Raw genomic sequence first — 19787 nt, 5'->3', positions numbered from 1 at the left:
AAGGTTTGCTTCTGTTAAGTGGTTCAAGTTGCGTCACTACTCCGAGAATATCTACATCTAAGTTACTCATGTTGGCAGCTGTTCTTTATTCGATTTCTAGATTATTTACTTCGATTTGCTCGTGAAGGAATATTGGAAAGCTGTGTGTAGTAACTCTGCATCAACAGCACTGTCATCGATAGTTTTTCCATTGGTGTCGCACAGAGAGGGTATTGATTGTGTCTTGCTGCTAGCATACTTTACATACGAGCAGAATCTCTTTGGATTTTCTGCCACGTTTGGAGACAAAGTTTCATTATGGAAACTATTATAACAATCTCGCATCGAATTCCGCCTTATATTTCGAGCTTCTGTAAATAATCGACAGTCTTAGGGATTTTGCCTTCGTTTAAATTTGGCATGCTTTTTTTGTTGTTTCTGCAACAATGTTCTGGCTTGTTTTGTGTACCATGCGAGATCGGCTCCATCGTTTGTTAATTTATTTGGTATAAATCTCTCAGCTGCTGACGATACTATTTCTCTTAATTTAATCCACATCTGGTGTACACTTATATAGTTAATTTGGATTGAATGGCGATTGTATCTCAGGAAGGCGTCAAGCCAATTTTTATCTGATTTTTTGAATAGTTATACTTTTCGTTTATTTTTTGAGGATTTGGGAGTTACTGCATTCAGTATCGCTACGAAACCCTTGTGTTCACTGATCTCTGTATCCGCTTTGATGCTCGTTATTAGCTCAGGATTATTTGTTGCTAAGGGGTAAAGTATGTTTCGCATAGCCGTTTACTGTTCGAGTGGGCTCATGAACTAACTGCTCGAAATAATTTTCAGGGAATGCATTTAGCACAATTTCTGATGATGTTTTATGTATACCTCCGGATTGAAACATGTATTTTCGCCAACGTATCGAGGGTAGATTGAAATCACCACCAAATCTAATTGTATGAGTTGAGTACGTATTTGAAATTAGACTCAAATTTTCTTTGAATCTTTCAGCAATTGTATTATCTGAGTTGGGAGGTCGGTAGAGGGCTCCAATTATTATTTTATTCCGGTTGCCAAAAATGACCTCTACCCATACCAACTCACAGGAACTATCTACTTGAGTTTCGCTACGAGGTAAACTACTTCTTACAGCAACAAACACGCTACCGAAATTGTATTTAGCCAATCCTTTCTGACACCGTTAGGTCCTTCGCAAAAATTTCGGCTGCACTTATCTCCGCCTTTAGCCAGCTTTCAGTGCCTATAACGATAATCAGTGCTTTTTGTAAGTGCTAACGTGAAATAAGTCGTGGGAAAGGGCAAGCCAGTCTATATATATACTCTCGAATATCCTCTGGTGCCAAGGGCTGCTCCACGTGCGCTGGTTGATGTAGTCGCGCATTGTCATCCATAAAAATGAAGTCAGGGCCGAGTGAACCCCTGGAAAGACGCACAAGGGGAATGAGTACAGTCTTCAGGAACGGTGACCGGCGAGTGTACCGTATTCAACGATTTGCGGGCCAGTAAGCACATGCTAGATTATGCCGCCTAATAGAGCACCACTTGGGCCACCGAAACGATCATGTTCAACAGTGTCCCTGGGTGCGTTACTTGTTCCCACTCTCGGAATATGAGATATTCTAAGGAATCACTACTCATTCTGACTCTGCTCCCACCCGAGAAGAGCACGCGACCCCACTCGCCGTTGGTGCAGTCCCTATGCTCTTTGCATCGTCGCAAACTGTGCTGCCGATGTGCGGGTGTTAGCAGAACACAACGTACCTGTGCAGTCTCCATGACACTGTGGAACGTGAGATAGTGCGCCTTGCAGGTCTGTTAAATGTAGTAGCTTGCACCGCCTGTTGCACAACGTAGCTCCATCTGCAGCTATAGTTGACCACAGTCACCACCTCCTCTCTTTCGTGCAGTAAGCCTACGGTTCGGAACGAACCCCAAGCACTTGGAACAATACTGTGGGAAATACCGAGCACCTGGATTACACTCGTCACACTTCGTCCTTCTTCCCTTTTCCCGGTGATTCTTCTCCGTGTGAAGTCAGCCAGATGTTGTTTCGGACCAAGTTGTAATGAAGAACACCACCACAGAGCTGATTTGACTGATACTGGCTTTTCCTGTTAGTTCACCTGCGTCACGTCGCGTGGCCAGTCCCATTTACTGATATAATCACACTGACCACACGCCATGTGACCTCTGACTTTCTGTGGACGACTGGGAGACCTCTGGGAACACGCTCCTGCACTTTCATCCACTTCCACCGAGCAGTTAACATGTTATTTTACTTAATCTATCAAGTCCTTAAGTTCTTCAGAGCAGTGCATATGATGTTTCGCTGCAGTAGCCTCTACGCCCATACGCTTTCCCAACGAAACTTCAACTGACTCCTTTCTCCAATACAATGAAATCGTTCCAGTACTTACTCGCTCTGTCTGCTCCATTTCCCCTCTATCAGACCTGTCATGTCCTGACTTAGGTGGGAGAGGAAAAAAATGGTTACTGGTCAGTCGCCGCTCCCGAGCGGTACAGAGCAGAAGGTAGAAGGACAATTCACAGTGAAGGCATTTGATTGTTTTCTTCTATCTGAGCCAACACAGGTACAGGCATTTACTAGAAATGCAGGGGGATGAGACTCGGTGGGGAACTCGTTATGGAGACTCTTGGACAAACAGGGTTTTGAAATAGTTTTTTATTCCAGACAGGACTAACTAATACAGTGGAGGCTGGTTCTAGGGTTAGAAAATGCATGAATAACACTGTTACAACAGAAGCCAGTGTAGAAGTCCCAGGAGTGGATGCTAACCACAGTAGCAAACACTAGCAGCATCTTAAGGCAACTACTTAGTTGCAAAGCAAAACATACTGCATGCGACACTGTTCAATGAGGCACTCCAAGTGAGAGAGCAGACTTACGCAGAGCTGGACTGAGGCTGGAGTCGACGAACGCGGATTCGGCCCCCCGATCGTCTGACTAAGAACTCTGTCAAAATGCGGAATCTAGGAGTTTTAAAGAGTCGCTTGGGGGCACTGTTTTTCCCACTTAAAGCCACCCAGTGAATCCCGCAGGTCTCTTGCAGGTGCCTGCCAGTCACGGTTTAGTTAGGACCCCTCTACTGCTCCTAAGGCAGTTGCACTAAGTCCGTATTTGGTATCAACATTGTTCAGCTGAAAGCTAAACGTAACTGCTCTGCCAAATAAGGCTTGCAACATTATTGTTATACGTCATTTAGCCCCGCCCCTCGGGCTCCCCGGAGAAGGGACTGCTAGGTCAACAGTTTTTTGGCGTTTTCGCTGTCGTAACCCTTGTGAGCCTACTGACGTTGCTGTTCTTAGGGCTGGTGTCAAGCTGGATTTATACGCTAGTACGTGCCTGTTGGTTACAAAGTTCTACGGTGGCAACCTACTACAGCATCTAGACGGCATATAAAGTTACATGTTAATTCGTTGAAGAGTAACTAACGTCCTGGGACCGCTTCTGGGGGCGTCTACATTTTCGAAAGGCCCTCCCCTTAGGGGGTTACTTCATGTAACAATATCTCTCCTAGTTTCGTCTGCCCTCAGCATCGTCTCTGTTTCCGCGCCTTTGAACGCCTGTCCTCCTTTCTCACAGCTTCAAGATAACAGTACAGTAGCATGGAATAATCAATATATTACAGACCTCACGCCCCCCCCCCCCTCCACCAGCGATGATTACACCTACCTCTTCATATTACCCGAAACATTCCCTACTTCTCATACCATAGCCAAGCTCATATCCCAGTCCCCTACTCCATTCCGTTTCACACCGCCCACCCGCATACGTACCCATATCTCCAAGCTACAGCCCAGATCTCTTCAGGTGTAGCGCTCTATTTAAAGGTTTCACCACCTTTTTCACCGTATTTTATTTAAATACGAAAAAATTCTGCAGTTTTATTTACAATAGGCGTACAGTCAACGAAAGTCATTTCATTAACGTCACAAAACTTACCCATGCTTTTCACCGTTTTTAATTATTTTCATTCAAGTATTTCGAAAACGTAAGTTGAAGACTGCGGCGTTTGTTTCATGACACACCTTCTACCGTCTATAAGGGCTGAGAAAGGTGAAACAACAATAAAGAAACAAACTGCAGACAACGCTTCTTACCCAACAGTGGAGTGCGTCCTCGGTCTCTAGCAGCATGGCGCCAGGCGCTGCGGTGATTGCATGCCGCCCCTCTCACCAGCCCTGTAACACGAAACCGGAGATTCTTGGTATTACTTTTAAACCTCAGCGACAGACGTACGTTCACTAATGAACTGTTCGTGACACAACACACACACACACACACACACACACACACACACACACGCACAGGACATGGATAAAATATGGAAACATAAAAAAACCTACCACACAACACCACGCCTACTACGGCGTAGGAAAACGAATTGGCATCCAAAACATCTTTCAGTCGTCTCGGAATGGATAAATACAAGTCCCGTATGTATGTGACTGCCGGCTTTCTCAGCGTTTTTCAGATACGAAACCTTATCGCGTTATCAGCAGAGTGGAGTCGTCATCTTGTGACGTTTCAATGGATTCCGTATCCGTCGTCATCAGGCAAAGTGAAGCTGATGGATAAGGAACCCATTTAAATGGAGCGACGAGACGAAGTCCCGTATGGTTTTCAAGGGAATGGTGTGTCATTCTTCCTGGAAAATAGTGGTGAGTTCTGGTAACTATGATGAAGAAAAGGGATCATGCACTATTGTCTCCAAAATAGACCACAGAGAGTCAATAAAATTGAGACCGGCGACTGAGGTGGCAGAGGCGATGCGAGCTTTGTGAACGGGGGCCCTGTCGCCTTGGAATACAACAACACAACTGGACAACGAACGCTGTATCATGCGATGATCTCACCGACCAAAAGTGTCACATAATACTTAGTAGTAATGTGACCTTGCAGAGGAACCATGGGGCCCATGGAATACTACGATATGGCTGCCCAAATAATCACCTAATCCCCGCCATGTTTCATTCTTGGAATGTAAACTTGGCCAAAAGCTGTGAATAGTATGAAACAAGTTGCATCCATCCAAATGACATTCTTACACTGCTCCATACTCATCGAGTTTTAAATCTAAGGAAAATCTTACATCCTTATTTTCAGCTAAAGGAAATATCCGTACAAGGATTCTGAAATATGTTTGCTTCAAAGGCTTGTATAGTACTTTGACTTAAAATTCTCCCGTTTCGAAACAAGGTTTCAAACATTTCTTAGCACTTCGTCCATGGAAAGACTGTAGGCAGTTCTGAAATTACAAGTTATAAAACCGAATAGGAAAAAAGAGAGGCCTTGCAATCAATATGCCACGAATTTCAAAACGTAATTTTACGAGACAGATATACACAAGCTGCTCAAAAAAAGTGTCGAATACTTTGAGAGGTGGTAGCACTCATTGAAACAAGAAAAATAAGTCCAGTAAACATGGGTCCGGAAATACATACTTTCTGTGATAAACACGTGTTTACAGGAGATGTTCAACGTGGCGTCCATTTATGAAATACACCCTTCTGCCCTCCGGCGTAAGGAATGACGTACCCTTCGAAGTATGCCCGGTTGTTGTTGTACCTGCTGGCACGCATTAAACACGCTCCCTGTAGTGTCCGCATCTCGTTGATTTGCGTGGCGTAGACAAATTCCTTCAAGTCTACCCATAAACAAAAGTCTAGGCGACTGAGGTCTGGAAAACGAGCTGGTCACCCCCCTCCCCTACCCCTCCCTCCCCCCCCCCCACCCTCGACCAACTACCGGCATGTATTGAAGACGCGACCTTGTAGTGTCTTCACCTCGTTGATTGGCGTGGAGTGTCCCCGTAACCAAAAGTGTAGGGGATTGAGGTTTCCCCAGTTCCCCCCTCCCCCGATCAAGCCGCGGTCCTGAAATGTCTGCATCAGATATAACCGCACATTGTAACGAAATTGTTCTGGTGAGCCGTCATGCATGAACCACATTTGTTAAGTGCAATAGCAATAGCAATTGCTGCAATAGCACAGCTTCCAGTAAGGTAGGCAATCCATTAATGAGAAGCTCCAGATGATGTGCCCCAATTAACTTTTGTGGCAGCACGTATGGCCCTATTAATTTATCGCCAAGTACGCCTGCCCATACGTTTATTGAGAATTGGTGTGGATGCCATCTTTTCTTAAATACTTTGGGATTTACATCTGCCTAGACATGCTAGTTATGTAAATTCACAACATCGTTTTCACCATCTTTTGTGAACCCTGCCTCATCGGTAAATAAAGTCTTCGATGTGACCAGTGGATCTGCGGCACAATTTTGTAATAGCCATTGACAGAACCGACGTCTGCCATGATGATCGTGTGGCTTTAGTGTCTGAACGCGCTGTAGATGATATGGGTACAGAAATTGTTCATGAAGTACTCCCCCCTCCCGCAGATAATAGAGTAAGACACGCCTTCTGCTGCCTCTGCAAATTGTCTCACACTGGTTCCAGGGGTTTCTTACATCGAAAATAGCACATGCTCCTCCACGTCAGGCGTGCGGGTTGTGCGGGGCATTCCACGGTCAGTCATCCGAGGTGCAAGGATACCTACGTCCCTCCGACGCAGGAAAACTGCCGATCAGCTTATCAGAGAGCACTCTGCACTGTGGATATTCTTCAGCGTAGAGGGCACGGGCTCGCAGGCTACGTCCATTTGCTAAACCATAGCAGAATACCATATCCGCCATTTGACTTGTCGAGTAGTAGGCTTCTACTGCTAACAGGTGGTGGAAGAGAGAAAATGTAAGTGTACTACACCATTTGTACGTACAAACAGTGCAATAACACCAAACACAAAAGTGAATCCGCGTTTGGAATAAGGCAAAACGCCATGATGCGTACCCAATAAGGCATGCAAACACGACGAAAACTAACGTAGCCTGCAACACAACTCGAACCACACAACTGGCTTCAGGCCACCTAATGGTAGGTACAGTACTGTGCGTAAGACATCATAATACCCTGCCGACATATTAGACGTACCACCAATGCGACCATGCTAATGGTTCAAATGGCTATGGGACTTAACATCTGAGGTCATCAGTCCCCTAGACTTAGAACTACCTAAACCTAACTAACCTAAGGATATCACACACATCAATGCCCGAGGCAGGATTCGAACCTGCGACCGTAGCAGCAGCGCGGTTCCGGACTGAAGCGGCTAGAACCGCTCGGCCACATTGGCCGGCGACTGTGCTAATATCCGCAACATAACGTCGCGCAGCCCTTCCCATAAACACGTGTTTATCTCGGGAACTATGCGTTTCCGGTCCCATGTTTAGTTAACTTATTTTTCTTGTTTCGACGAGTACTACCATCTCCCAAAGTATTCGACACCCTGTACAGTGACCCTTATCATTCAGCTGGTAATATTTAGACAAAAATAAGTACTCTCGAGTAGAAGGTCATTCGCAAGTGCTTGGTAACGATGTTGCTCCCTATCTCCAGCACTGATTTAGTCTCGAAAAATGTATCGGTAATTTTTTCCTTGTAATTTTAAAACAGTTTTACATGTGAACCGAAATATTACCACCTTTTACGTAAGACTTGACACGATTTCACCATTTAATTTGATCTGAAGAAAGAGAGAAAAACAGCAGCGGTCCTAGAGCAATATTGCTCGCACTGGACCGGGCTTCAGCGTGCGGTTCACTCCCTGTGATTCTAGAAAAGGAACATTAAAGAGCAGTTTTTTATTTGATGCAATTTCTTTAGGACTTGATGACACGAATAGTTTGTGTCCTTTGATCTCTAACGCTTCACATTCGAAGTTAATGTGTGGTGTGGTTTCGTCACTCTCACCGCACAGCCTAAACCTAGGTGATTCTTCTCTATAATCACGGAGTGTATTTTGTGTTTCTTGAAGTTCCCATGGCCGGTCATTTGTCCTATCACGCTTTTAGCCTGTCTCCTGTTCAAGCCCAAGATCACAGAACTTTTCTTAAAAAACGGCTTTGGCATTTTAAACTTGCCATGTTTTTGTCTCTGGATCGTAGTCCAATATAGTACATGATGACTTTTGACCCAATTTCGCAATTTTGATTTAACCCTCGCCTTCTTGATGGGTAGGACAGGTTCCGGTACAATTAATGGAGTCGTTGCACCTGATCTGGCCTGCTTGTCATCTTGTTCATGCCACTGATTGCTGATTGGGAAGGGACCTACAACAGTTTTACCCTGTTGCTTTCCTGTAATGACACGAGAGTTTTGTGGCATTCTACAACGATCTTTACCTCGTTGCACGGACTGTAAGAAATCTCGGGGCTACTTTGCTGTTTGAATAAAGGTACATTCTATGATCTAAATTTCACCACCGCAATAATTAAACTGTTATTGAAAATACTTCAATTAACAAAATGGTTGAAATGGCTCTGAGCGCTATGGGACTTAACATCTGAGGTCATCAGTCCCCTAGAACTACTTAAATCTGCCCGAGGCAGGAGTTGTACCTGCGACAGTAGCGGTCGTGCGGTTCCTAAGTGAAGCGCCTAGAACCGCTCGGCCACAACGTCCGGCTTCAGAAAACATAAAGATAATTTAAACAGCATGCCAGAAGTCGTCTGCCAATCGATGCCGTAAAAGTTCGTCGAGATACTGGTTTCAATATAATGACATCGTCCACAGTCTGTATCATCAGCCAAATGAAGCTATGTGATTGCAGAGAACTTTTCAGGTGTCAGACGTCTATGTTGTATATATGGAGAGTGGAGCAACGAATGAACATTTTTACCAATGTCAGGATTCGAACTCGGCTCTCCTGCTCATTAGGTAGATTTTCTAACCACTACGCACCCTGGCACAGTGGCTTTGCACAAATACATGGACTATCCCTACACGTCTACCTCCCCAATCCAAATTCCCATTTAGGCCTCAGCCTAGGTGGTATTTCCCGTGAACTCGAACAGCGTTGCAGAGTCTCTCCAACTGTGTTGGAATAGCACTTCAGCATTGAACGAAATGTGAGTTCCTGCCTGAAACCCAGGCATCTGTGCGTTTATCAAATGTAAATATGGTTCCAGACACATTCGCATGTCACGAACACCTATATATATGCAGACTCAAGTGAGGAATAAAAACTTGTACCAAGCCCGGCATTCGAACCCAGGTCTTCTACTCACTAGGCAAATGCGCTAACCGCTACGCCATGCTGGCACAGTGGGTTTGCGCAATTGCATGGACTACCCTAGCACGTCTCCCTCCTCAATGCAAATTCCTATTCAAGCCTCAGACCATTTGGTATTACTCCCAAACTCGAACAGCATTGCAGAGACTCTCCAACTATGTTGGAATAGCACCTCAGCTTTGCACGAAAAGGAGGATAGTGGCTCAAATGCAGGCATAGGTTCTTTAAACAAATGAAGCTACAGTACTGGCCATTACAATTGCTACTCCAAGAAGAAATGTAGATGATAAACGGGTATTCATCGGTCAAATATATTATGCTAGAACTGACATGTGATTACATTTTCACGGAATTTCGCTGCATGGATCCTGAGAAATCAGTACCCAGAACAACCACCTCTGGCTGTAATAACTGCCTTGATACACCTGGGCATTGAGTCAAACAAAGCTTGGATGGCGTGTACAGGTACAGCTGCCCATTCAGCTTCAACACGATACCACAGATCATCAAGAGTAGTGACTGGCGTATTGTAACGAGCCAGTTGCTCGGCCACCATTAACCAGACGTTTTCAGTTGGTGAGAGATCTGGAGAATGTGCTGGCCAGGGCACAGTTGAACATTTTCTGTATCCAGAAAGGCCCGTACAGGACCTGCAACATGCGGTCGTGCATTATCCTGCTGAAATGTAGGGTTTCGGAGAGATCGAATGAATGGTAGAGCCAAGGGTAGTAACATATCTGAAATGTAACGTCCACTGTTCAAAGTGCCGTCAATGCGAACAAGAGGTGACCGAGACATGTAACCAATGGCACACCATACCATCACGCCAGGTGATACGCCAGTATGGCGATGAGGAATATCACGCTTCCAATGTGCATTCACCGCGATGTCGCCAAACACGGATGCGACCACCACAATGCTGAAAATAGAACCTGGATTCATCTGAAAAAATGACGTTTTCCCATTCGTGCACCCAGGTTCGTCGTCGAGTACAGCATCGCAGGCGCTCCTGTCTGTGATGCAGCGTTCAAGGGTAACCGCACCCTTGGTCTCCAGGCTGATAGTCCATACTGCTGCAAACGTCGTCGAACTGTTCATGCAGATGTTGACTCAGGGATCGAGACGTGGCTGCACGATCCGTTACAGCCATGCGGGTAAGATGCGTGTCCAGCACGGCCTTCCGTATTACCCTCATGAACCCACCGATTCCATATTCTGCTAACAGCCATTAGATCTCGACCAACGCGAGCAGCAATGTCGCGATACCATAAACCGCAATCGCGATAGGCTACAATCCGACCTTTATCAAAGTCGGAAACGTGGTGGTACGCATTTCTCCTCTGTACACGAGGCATCACAACAACGTTTCACAAGGTAACGCCGGTCAACTGCTGTTTGTGTATGAGAAATCGGTTGGATCTTTCCTCATGTCAGGACGTTGTAGGTGTCGCAACCGGCGCCAACCTTGTTGTGAATGCTCTGAAAAGATAATCATTTGCATATCACAGCATCTTCTTCCTGTCTTCGCGCCTGTAGCACGTCCTCTTCGTGGTGTAGCAGTTTTAATGGCCAGTAGTGTACATTGCTTCAGAGACGTTTTCAAGTATTAACATCTGTGATGTTTATATGCAGAATGCAGTGAAAAATTGAAACTTGTACCAAGAGTGGGATTCGAATCGAGGTCTCCTCCTCACTAGGCAGATGGGCTAACCACTATATCACCTTGGCACAGTGGTTTTGCACAGCTGCACGAACTATCCTGGCATGACTCTCTCCTCATGCCAAATTCCCAACCTTTCTCGACTGAGGTGAGAGGCATCGTAGGGTAATCCATGCAGTTGTGCAGGGTGATGTAGTGTTTACCGCATCCGCCTAGTGAGCAGAGACTTGGGTCGACAGCTGCTGCCGCCTTCTGTGTCGCCATTGCCTCCCTCACTGGATTATGTTCAGCACAGGTGTGAGGCCGGAGCTGAGGGCGGCCAGCGGTCCGGCGCGTGAAGAATGCAGGTCTGGGGCGCGCGGGGCGGCCACACCCCGTGGCGGCCGCCGTATCGACCACCGGCGTGCCCAACCCCGTCCACCCCCACCTCCAACTCCACCGCCACCCCCACCAGCGGCGATCGGCGCGCCGGGCCGGGCCGGCTGCGACTGCAGCGTCAAGTTGCTGCCCCGCTGTCGGTCTGGCGTGCGGAGCTGAGGTGTGCCATTCGAGGTGGGAATGAGGACGCGGCTCGACGTGTCACTGAGAGAACATTCTGTACCGGCGCCGCTCCTGAAGTGAGGGACACCGTCTCGTCCATCTGATGGATACCGACACCCCTCACGCACGGATAAATCAACATGAAATTTGCCTAGTCATTGGTATCTACAGAAGTCCATAGAGGAAACTGAACGGTGCCACAAAATGGTTCAAATGGCTCTGAGCACTATGCGACTTAACCCATTCGTGGCTGATGGGTCATATATGTCCCACTAACTTTGAGCGCCAGTTCGAGTGTCGGGATATGTGTCGCCCAGCTCTGCATGGTGCTGCCATCTAGGGACGACTGTACTGAACCTGAGGAAAAATCGGGACTGCACTGCAATGACAACAGTGTTATTCTTCCTCCAAAAACAGATCCAAACTATGACAAACCTTATAAAATTAGACCCATTATTGCAGCACTAAACAAAAACTGTTTTGCAGTATATGAGCCACTTCTACATTAGCAGTAGAGGAATCAATGGTGGCATTCAAGGGACGTACGTCTCTCAAACAGTATATGCCCATGAAGCCAACAAAGAGGGGCTACAAAATTTGGTGTCTTGCAGACTCGAAAAGCGGTTTTGTTTCAAATTTTGAAGTGTACACTGGTAAATACAGCACCCGAATACAAGACTTCAAGAATTATCAGATGTGTGAACGATTGGTTCTGGAACTGTGTCAACCATTTTTTTTACACAGGCAGAATCATTGTTTTCGATAATTTCTTCACAACTTACAAGTTGATGAAACGACTGAGGAAAAAGGCCTCTATAGTTGTGGAACTGTAAGAGGAAAGAGGAAAGGACTACTAGGAATATTAGTAAACAAAAAAAGTGATCTCAAACGTGGACAGATTCAGTTTGCAGTAAAGTGTGGTGTAGCTGCTGTGAAATGGCAGAACAACAAAGCAGTTTGCCTTCTTTCCACATACAACAATCCAAAAGATGTCAAATTTATTGCAAGAAAACTGAAAGATGGCTCTAAGGTAACTGTAGCCTGTCCTGTAAGTCATTACAATAACACAATGGGCGGCGTTGACCGATTTGATCAGCTACGTGAAAGATATATGGTAGACAGACGATCCATAAAATGGTGGCATCGACTATTCTATTCTTTTCTTGACCTGGCTATTATCAACTCTTCATGGTTCATGGGACATATGTGTCCCATTTCCTGTTGTAAAACAATGGAGAACTTAAAAAATATTTCGATGGTGAAAATATAATAATGGGACTGAAAAGAAACCGTTATCACCTTAATATTTTAAAAATCTGTAAAAAATGAATTTTATCCATGAAAGGGTTAACTTCTGAGGTGATCAGTCGCCTAGAACTTAGAACTACCTAAACCTAACTAACCTAAGGACATCACCCACATCCATGCCCGAGGCAGGATTCGAACCTGCGTCCGTAGCGGTCGCTCGGTTCCAGACTGTAGCGCCTAGAACCGCACGGCCACTCCGGCCGGCACGATAGCTGTAACAAGGCAGCGTTAAAAACTCCCGTCGATCCTTAATTGTACAAACGATCTAGGAGACAAGCTAAGCAGCCCTCTTACAAGGGGGACTTACGATCTCGAAATATGTTTGGAATGACACTTCCCAGTGTAGTAATATACCTGCAGTTTGCCCTCCCACGAAAGGTGTAATGCGCGCTATCCAGAAGATTCCGAGAAACAGGGGTCCAAAGTTTTACAGGCAGTTTATATGCTATGGCAGCACAGCGAAATGGCTGCGCCTGTAACGGGCTCACTTGGTGCACGGGCGGCCCAGGTTCGATCCTATCTCCGGGTAACTTTTTTTATTTTTAAATTGTTCACGGTGAATGATAACAGCCAAACAGTTGCAGGATAAAAATTTATTGAAATCCTTGACCGCGGTTTCGGTATATCCAAATATACCTTCATGAGAAGCAAAAATACACTAAAATCACATCCTGCAGTGGAGTACATAAAACAATCGTGCCAAATGCGTCGTCAGTAGTTAAAATTAAAATATCACCTCCATCTGTACAGCATAATTATGATGGTCAATGCGAACACGGCATATCACACTTTTTTAAAAATTGTTTTAAATATTATAACAAATCTTAAAGTTAATGACATAAAACATAATCTTGGAAATCTGGGAAACTAGCGACAGGTCTGTATATTGCATTCATAACCTTTGTTTAAACTGTTATGTGGGGAAATGAACAGTTTATATCACTATTGACTGTTCGGGAGGACAAGCAAAACCTGAATTATGTGACGAAATCTTTCAGGATGACGAGAAATCACCGACATGTACAATTAGTGATTCCTCCAAAATCTAATCCTGCTGTTCAACCTTGTAACGTCTATTTTTGGAGGAGAGGTAAACTATCCAATAAAGCGTATACAAAACTGACTTATCTGACAGAAAATGACAGAGAAAAAATATCCGTATATAAAAATACAGCAATAGTGCATCAACAACTGTCGTCGCCAGTTTTTATTGGAATGATCCCGGTATGCCTGCTACGCTTCCAGGCTTCCTGATGAATCAGAAGTTTTCATGAATGTTAACGGGTATGGTTTCCAACATATCTTTTAAAACATCTTTTTATCGTTATGTTGACGTCACGTTTATGGTCTGGCTACACGGCGTAGAAGCTCTCGAGCACTTACGGGAACATATGAACAGCATGCACCCAAACAACCAGTTCACGGTCAAGGCAGAGGAAAGGCTGCCGGTTTTCGACGTTCTGGTGCAACGGAAGTTGGATGGGTGTCTCGGTCTCTGTGTACCGCAAGCCGGCGTACACTGATTTATATCTCAGCATCCAGAGTTTTCACCATCCAGTCGAGAAAAGAGCAGCCTTAAATACACTAGTACACCGATCCAAACCGTTGCTGACGAGATCCACTTGCATTACGAAATTAATCATCTGAAGTATGTTTTCCGAAACAACGGCTATGAGCCACGTTATAGAAAATCACCGTTCTCCAAGAGCAGGAAACGTGAAAATATTGAACATTCATGTAATGAACCAGAGATTGCATTCCTTCCCTTCTGCAGAGCCACATCCAGCACAATAGGCAGAGTTCTAGGAAGAAAACGTATCAGATCTATTTTCCGACCTAATAATACACTCCCGGAAATGGAAAAAAGAACACATTGACACCGGTGTGTCAGACCCACCATACTTGCTCCGGACACTGCGAGAGGGCTGTACAAGCAATGATCACACGCACGGCACAGCGGACACACCAGGAACCGCGGTGTTGGCCGTCGAATGGCGCTAGCTGCGCAGCATTTGTGCACCGCCGCCGTCAGTGTCAGCCAGTTTGCCGTGGCATACGGAGCTCCATCGCAGTCTTTAACACCGGTAGCATGCCGCGACAGCGTGGACGTGAACCGTATGTGCAGTTGACGGACTTTGAGCGAGGGCGTATAGTGGGCATGCGGGAGGCTGGGTGGACGTACCGCCGAATTGCTCAACACGTGGGGCGGGAGGTCTCCACAGTACATCGATGTTGTCGCCAGTGGTCGGCGGAAGGTGCACGTGCCCGTCGACCTGGGACCGGACCGCAGAGACGCACGGATGCACGCCAAGACCGTAGGATCCTACGCAGTGCCGTAGGGGACCGCACCGCCACTTCCCAGCAAATTAGGGACACTGTTGCTCCTGGGGTATCGGCGAGGACCATTCGCAACCGTCTCCATGACGCTGGGCTACGGTCCCGCACACCGTTAGGCCGTCTTCCGCTCACGCCCCAACATCGTGCAGCCCGCCTCCAGTGGTGTCGCGACAGGCGTGAATGGAGGGACGAATGGAGACGTGTCGTCTTCAGCGATGAGAGTCGCTTCTGCCTTGGTGCCAATGATGGTCGTATGCGTGTTTGGCGCCGTGCAGGTGAGCGCCACAATCAGGACTGCATACGACCGAGGCACACAGGGCCAACACCCGGCATCATGGTGTGGGGAGCGATCTCCTACACTGGCCGTACACCACTGGTGATCGTCGAGGGGACACTGAATAGTGCACGGTACATCCAAACCGTCATCGAACCCATCGTTCTACCATTCCTAGACCGGCAAGGGAACTTGCTGTTCCAACAGGACAATGCACGTCCGCATGTATCCCGTGCCACCCAACGTGCTCTAGAAGGTGTAAGTCAACTACCCTGGCCAGCAAGATCTCCGGATCTGTCCCCGATTGAGCATGTTTGGGACTGGATGAAGCGTCGTCTCACGCGGTCTGCACGTCCAGCACGAACGCTGGTCCAACTGAGGCGCCAGGTGGAAATGGCATGGCAAGCCGTTCCACAGGACTACATCCAGCATCTCTACGATCGTCTCCATGGGAGAATAGCTGCCTGCATTGCTGCGAAAGGTGGATATACACTGTACTAGTGCCGACATTGTGCATGCTCTGTTGCCTGTGTCTATGTGCCTGTGGTTCTGTCAGTGTGATCATGTGATGTATCTGACCCCAGGAATGTGCCAATAAAGTTTCCCCTTCCTAGGACAATGAGTTCACGGTGTTCTTATTTCAATTTCCAGGAGTGTATAAAGAAGATCCTACGCCTCAAGCTCAGGATTCCTGGAAAAATCTGCAACTGCAGAGCACAGCCTCTCAAACTAACGTAAAATACTGTCTGACGGAACAAAAGTTTTGTTCCACCGTCCAACATACTGGGACTCTATAATTAAAGAGGCTGTAGAAATATGAATGTGTGAGGAAACCTTCAGCCGTGACAGCGGATATAATCTTCGCGCTGCATGGAAGCGAGCTCTCGATACACAGAAGAGACAGAGATATTCGTCGCAATGTTTACACTACAGCGGAAGCGGTGGTGCCACCAGTGCAGAGGTTGACGCCATCTGCGACAACATGACGTAACGACCGACTAATCAGAAGCCGTCTTTGGGCTATATAAGACCACCACAACAGCAATTTTGACAGTCAGTTGCTCCTGACGAAGACAATGGTGGAAGTCGTCGGAAGCTTGAGGTTTTACCCTGAACTGACGCGGCAAAAGTCCGAGAATGTCTTATACAAAAGAGCCGCCGTTAAAAAAAAATGGCTCTAAGTACTATGGGACTTAACATCTGAGGTCATCAGTCCCCTAGACTTATAACTACTTAAACCTAACTAACCTAGGGACATCACACACATCCATGCCCGAGGCAGGATTTGAACCTGAGCAGCGCGGTTCCGGACTGAAGCGCCTAGAACCGCTCGGCCACTCCGGCCGCCTTGAGAGGACAGATCAGCTTGGAGAACTGCGTCAACTAGTCTTTAGAGTGAAGACCACTGCAACATTGTGACGTTTGCTGCTGTCAGGCCCATTCCCTTCTGCTGGGAGGTCGCTCAGAAGTTTGGTCATGAGCATAAAAGAATAGCTGCCAGAGTGTCTGGACCACTTCAACCCAAACGGCACTACGCACACAATAGCCACTGTCACCAGGTGTTACATTTAGTGGGATGTATTGCGTAAGTGACGAAATGGCGAAAGTCGAACATTTTTACTTCTTTGCAGAAGTTTTTACAGCTAATTTATACAGTGATGTGAGGTATGCATTGTTGAGAAAACAAAGGAATTTGGCGAGGAGTTGAATGACGAAACAACTAACTGAAGAACTGACGAAACATTTAGAATTACAGAGTGTTAGATAGCCGCTGACTTGACTTTGAATTATACAAGGTGTAAACGATAATGGTTTACAGCTCACTATGGTGGTGTAGGGTAAGTCGAGGACGAACAATATGGTATAGGTCACTTGTGGTCTATCAAGCCGGGAAGCAACCTCAAATCAACAATTAAATCATTTTGTTTCTCTCCCCTTCTTACTACGAAGCCTATTGTGCACATAAGGGTTAAATTTAGATCTAATTGGAAGCATAATTAGTTTCCGCATAACGTGTTTTTTCTTAACCTTACAGGAAAGATTAACGTACTAATGTTAACGAAAGGCGGTGGCGTAAGAGGGCGAGAGGGCATTCGAATTCTTTCACGGCGCGCATGTGCAGTAGCTTATGTGGGTTTTGTAGGCCAGGGTAAGGTTGTTTCCCGACTTGACGGAGCGCAAGTGTCTTATACCTAATCGTTCGTCTTGACTTATCCTGCACCACTGTGGTACGTTCTAAACAGTTATCGTTTGCATCTGCAGTTTGTAATTGCTTCAATTTTGCGAGATTGCTTCGAGGAACTCGACAAAAATTTTGTTTTATCGAGGTTGGAATTAGCAAGAGTAGACTGCATAGCTGCGTAATTATAATAATAAAAATAAATTTTTAATACAGCACATTTTAAAACGGGACTAAAAATATAAAATAATTGCTTTTATCCCGGTAGAGATTCCTAACCCCATTCAGATAGTTCTGGAAGTTTGGGCTTGTGAATTTTTGATAGCCATGGCAATACTAGTAAGATCTATAACGAAGAACTTGAAGTGCGTACAGTATATAACTGATGCATAAATAGTTCACTTCCTAACATTTATTTGTAACATGTGTCCCATGTCTTTCATTACAAATCTTACAAGTATTGTCACAGGTATTAAAAAATCACAAGCATAAATTTTAAGGCTATCTGTAGGGGGTTAGGAATCCATATGGGACTAGAAGAAATTATTTTATTCTTTGTACTCTAATTGTAAAATGTATTATATTAGAATTTTATTTTTATTTAAATAATTAGTTTTGCGTTTGATTCTTATCAAACTTTAATTTTCATGTAAATAATTTTCCTTTTTTATCTTGTGTATTTGTCAAATTTCTCAATGAATTTTTAAAATTTTGATCGTTTATATTTTTTATTTACATAAGCAGTTTTATATGTACTGTAGCTTTGCCCATGTACGAGTATGTCACATATTGCACATATCTTCTCTCTCTCTCTCTCTCTCTCTCTCTCTCTCTCTCTCTCTCTCTCTCCCCTCACCATCACTATTTTCGCTCAGCCGTGTCCGTCCGCTTGCACACCATTTGGAACGTAATACAATAGTACCCCCCTCAACACGTCGGTGCTGCAGTGCAGCAGAGATTCAGGCGTTACCGAGCCTTTTCTCTCCACTCACACCCCCACCCATAACGAACGGAAGTCAGCAAACAGCTGCAAAATTTGTACCGAAGAGGCAGACAAGAAAACGACCTAAAGAAACGTGTTAATAAAACTGTTCTGAGTGAAAGAGCTTAGCAAAATTGCCCACAATGATCCATTGTGAGGCCTTTTATGTGTTTGTCGGCGATTGAAGGGCTACAGAGGCCCGGCGGCTATCGCGCTGCGACAGCGGTGGCCTGTGGCCTGTGGCCTAGCGGCGACGCCGGCTGAGATTCCCGGCTCCGGTAGGGAGACGCAGCGGTGGAGGGAGTCCCGCGGGAAATCACGGCGCCGGCTCCTGCAGGGACAGGGATAGGGGTAAGGAAGGGTGGGGGCGGGGCAGCGCAGCGGCCGGCAAGTGGCGCGGTCCGCGTCCCGCCGGCCCTTGGGTGCGGAGGGGGGAGGGAGGGGAGGGGGCAGCGCGATCACAGCCGCTGTGGCCCGCTGATAGCCTGCCGACATGCACCTCGCTCCTCAGAGGCGGGGTGGCGCTGCTCAAGGAGTGCCGCCAGTATCTACACTACTGGCCATTAAAATTGCTACACCAAGAAGAAATGCAGATGATAAAAGGGTATTCATTCCACAAATATATTATACTAGACTTACAGGTGATTACATTTTCACGCAATTTGGGTGCATAGATCCTGAGAAATCGGTACCCAGAACAACCACCTCTGGCTGTAATGACGGCCTTGACACGCCTGGGCATTGAGTCAAACAGAGCTTGGATGGCGTGTACAGGTACAGCTGCCCATGCAGCTTCAACGCGATACCACAGTTCATCAGGAGTAGTGACTGGCGTATTGTGACGAGCCAGTTGCTCGGCCACCATTGACCAGACGTTTTCAGTTGGTGAGAGATCTGGAGAATGTGCTGGCCAGGGCAGCAGTCGAACATTTTCTGTATCCAGAAAGGCAACATGCAGCCGTGTATTATCCTGCTGAAATGTAGGCTTTCGCAGGGATCGAATGAATGGTAGAGCCACGGGTCGTAACACATCTGAAATGTAACGCCCACTGTTCAAAGTGCCATCAATGCGAACAAGAGGTGACCGAGACGTGTAACCAATGGCATCCCATACCATCACGCCGGGTGATACGCCAGTATGGCGATGACGAATACACGCTTCCAATGTGCGTTCACCGCGATGTCGCCAAACACGGACGCGACCATCACGATGCTGGAAACAGAACCTGGATTCATCCGAAAAAATGACGTTTTGCCATTCGTGCACCCTGGTTCGTCGTTGAGTACACCATCGAAGGCGCTCCTGTCTGTGATGCAGCGTCAAGGATAACCGCAGCCGTGGTCTCCGAGC

The 19787-nt window shown here is 46.3% G+C and overlaps 1 protein-coding gene across 1 annotated transcript in view; it reads right to left on the bottom strand.

The window, feature by feature from the left end:
- Positions 1–19787, bottom strand: part of LOC126194768 (protein turtle-like) — a 914596-nt gene that overhangs the window by 508858 nt on the left and 385951 nt on the right. Inside the window, exon 3 of the mRNA XM_049933054.1 lies at positions 4129–4209. The gene's annotated coding sequence lies outside the window, so the exon portion shown is untranslated. The remainder of the gene's footprint in view (positions 1–4128; positions 4210–19787) is intronic.

Source organism: Schistocerca nitens, chromosome 7, assembly GCF_023898315.1.
Source record: "Schistocerca nitens isolate TAMUIC-IGC-003100 chromosome 7, iqSchNite1.1, whole genome shotgun sequence".
In the NCBI taxonomy this organism is placed as follows: Eukaryota; Metazoa; Arthropoda; class Insecta; order Orthoptera; family Acrididae; genus Schistocerca; species Schistocerca nitens.
Note: the sequence above shows the minus strand (reverse complement) of the source record. Positions and strands in the feature narration are given on the sequence as shown.